Source organism: Sphaeramia orbicularis, chromosome 22 (assembly GCF_902148855.1).
Source record: "Sphaeramia orbicularis chromosome 22, fSphaOr1.1, whole genome shotgun sequence".
Classification (NCBI taxonomy): Eukaryota; Metazoa; Chordata; class Actinopteri; order Kurtiformes; family Apogonidae; genus Sphaeramia; species Sphaeramia orbicularis.
The window spans coordinates 51,534,879-51,537,726 of NC_043978.1; the positions used below are offsets into that span (position 1 = coordinate 51,534,879).

At 37.6% G+C, this 2,848-nt stretch overlaps 2 long non-coding RNA genes across 2 annotated transcripts in view; one reads left to right on the plus strand and one right to left on the minus strand.

The window, feature by feature from the left end:
• The window catches only part of LOC115413626 (uncharacterized), an 86,574-nt gene that overhangs the window by 18,086 nt on the left and 65,640 nt on the right, over positions 1-2,848 (minus strand). The window lies entirely within an intron of this gene.
• Positions 487-2,772, plus strand: LOC115413625 (uncharacterized). Its single transcript, XR_003934491.1, has 2 exons — positions 487-1,676; positions 2,347-2,772. It is a non-coding gene; the product is annotated as an uncharacterized LOC115413625 (long non-coding RNA).

The window sequence follows — 2,848 nt, forward strand, 5'->3', positions numbered from 1 at the left end:
TGATTTAATGGGGTGACTACAGCCTCATCTAATTCCCTTTCCTGCTCTCTCTTTTTGGATTCTATAGCCTGTTCCTTAAGTCTCCAGCTGTAACACACCTCATTTCCACCTGGTAGTGTTGTGTTAACTTAAAATACTACAACAACCACAAGTAAATGAAGTCTAGACCAGAAAACACATTACATACTGACAGCAGTTCTAACCCAAGGCACGTGAAGCTGCGCTGCTTGTGTTGCTGCGCCCCCCCTCTGCTGTCTGGAGGTACTCAAATGGAAATTGCTAGAACACTGCTGCCCTCCAGTGTTAACTGAAGGTCCATTCAGTCCATTCCATTGTACCCCACTGTCAACAGAATTTGAATTTTGGTCAAAGAAAACAGTCATCACACTCATGACTTTGTTGAATATTTTAAAACTTTAATATACAGTGCTTCATAAATCATTACTAAAAACACAGGTGGTAAAAACAATCAAAACAAATAAGTTACGCTGTAGTAAAAAGCACTTGAGATTCCTTTCCGTTTTCATCATTAGTGAACCTCATATGAAAATAGCATAGAAAGTATGCAAACATAGAATTTCATTCTTATATATTTTCTAATCTTTAGCTAAATAAACCTTTTTCTCCCAAATTCCCTTAACCGACTGGATGAAATGAGGAGGGTTTACAGCTGTGTTTTGTGTCATGGCCTCAATTTCATCCATATTTCTTAATAACAACTTGAAAACCTTTTTGTGACAACTTTCCCCTGCGAGAACCTCAAGACAAACCCAAAAAATACAAAGGAAATATAAATTAACAATACCAAAATGTGAACAGTCAGCAAAACTTTTCTGTTGTTTTTGTCATTCACTGGCATACAGTTTAACATGAACCACAAAGCACTCGCTCTCTGGAAAACACACACTATTAACAGTATTTTCAGTCACACACACACACGCACGCACGCACGCACGCATGCACACACACACACACACAGTCTGTGCATAGACCCAGGTTTATCTTGTGAAGTAACTGGTAATTGGAGCTCTTTCTGTCCACTCCACAACTCCCCACTGTGGTTTGTCCTTTAAAGGTAAATAACCCTTTAACCCATTTGTTGCTACAGCAACAGAAGCTGGCTCTGGGCTAAAGGGCTTAACACAGAGATATGTCAAGATAGAAAGATCCAAACACACACTTTCCATTGTCTAATTCAGTGCCTTCTATTGGCACAAGGTAAACAGAAAAAAGGCAACCATAGATGCACACCGTGTGGTTAGACCTACAAAATATCTGATTCTGAAAACAGCTCTACAAAACAGCTAAGCGCTTTGTACACTTTTTTTAAAACACCTTTTTGACACCGTCAAAATTTTGCATTGCATTTCTTTATATTTCATTCAATCATTGAAAAGTTTCCCCCTCTGAATGCACAGCGGTGCCATGCTGACGCTCGCAGAGGAGGATTCAGCAGAACATGTTAGTGTCATCATCTAAATCCACTTCAGGGCACTTTTAGAGGTGGCCAAGGCAAACCAACTATTCTGTTAAGTCTGTCTGACATTAAAGGGTTTGAATGATTGACATCAATTATCCTGCACATGAGTGAGTTGAGTCTCCAAACCTGCTGAATCCAGTACAGAAAATAAAGTAGCCTAGCTGTTAATGCCTGGTTGTAATTTAGGTTCATCAGAGTCAGGCTGTAAGAAAATCGGTATCACAATATATCACAATATTTCACTTCAAGATACTGTATCGATATTATACTGTATCAATATTTTTAGGTATTTATTCAAATGCAGACATGGTGGAGGTTCATTTTTGTTTTGTAAGCTATTTTTACACATGGGTATTTTTGTTCTGTTGCTTGTAGACTACAAAAGTAGTATTGTGATATTGCGGGTCATAAACGTAATTTTTAAAAAAAAATTGATAACCCTGTTTTGTTAAATAATGGATAATTCAAGCGTCCTTAAAAGTACTTTTTACCATTTGAAAGAGGTAAATGTTTGTTTTATTTATTGGGAATGCACAAAAATAATCTTCTGATGTTGGACAATTCAGGGACTGAACACTATGGATTCTTTTTGCAACAGAACATGAACATTTAAGCCGGAACTTAAACTGTAATGTCTGCAAAACATTATTTATTTATTTGTGTGTTTTTTTTGTACTGGTAAAGCCATGTTAAAACTTTATTTATCCAAATGCTGAACTATAAATGTTTCCAGGAAATAATCTTTTAAAACAAGAAACTAAACAAAAATCATCGTGTTAACAGTACTGTGATATATCGTATCGTGATCCTAGTATTGTGATTTGTATCGTATCACCAGATTCATGCCGATCCACAGCCCTACTCAGAGTCTGTAGAAAGATAAGAGGGCTGAGAGAGGATATGTAGCTGATATGAGGACATGTACAAGTTCTTTGTGCTGTTTGTCGTCTTTCCATCTTCACTGTGTGTATCTATAGAGACCTGTGGTTTTGAACAGTCCTAGTCAGTGCCAACTATCACTTACAGGGTTGACAGCGAGGCATCCAGAGCAGCCAGTCGCAACTATGTCACTGAGAGGGGGGGGGAGAGGGAGGGGGGGGTGGAGCCATGTTGAGTACTTGCATGGTCTGTAAAAAGGGGGGCGGGGTCAACTTGTTCTATTGCACATACATCTCTGCCTTTTCTTCATTTCTGGCTTCCAAATAATCTCACAGTTATAAACAGCAGCAAGTAGCATTATTTTTTTGTTTTCTGTTTAAATAAAAAAAAAAAAAAAAAAAAAAAAAAAAAAGCTCAGGACATGTACGGAAAGCGTTCAAATTGCAGCCAAACCAGATAATAATATATTAATAAACATCAACAAGAGTA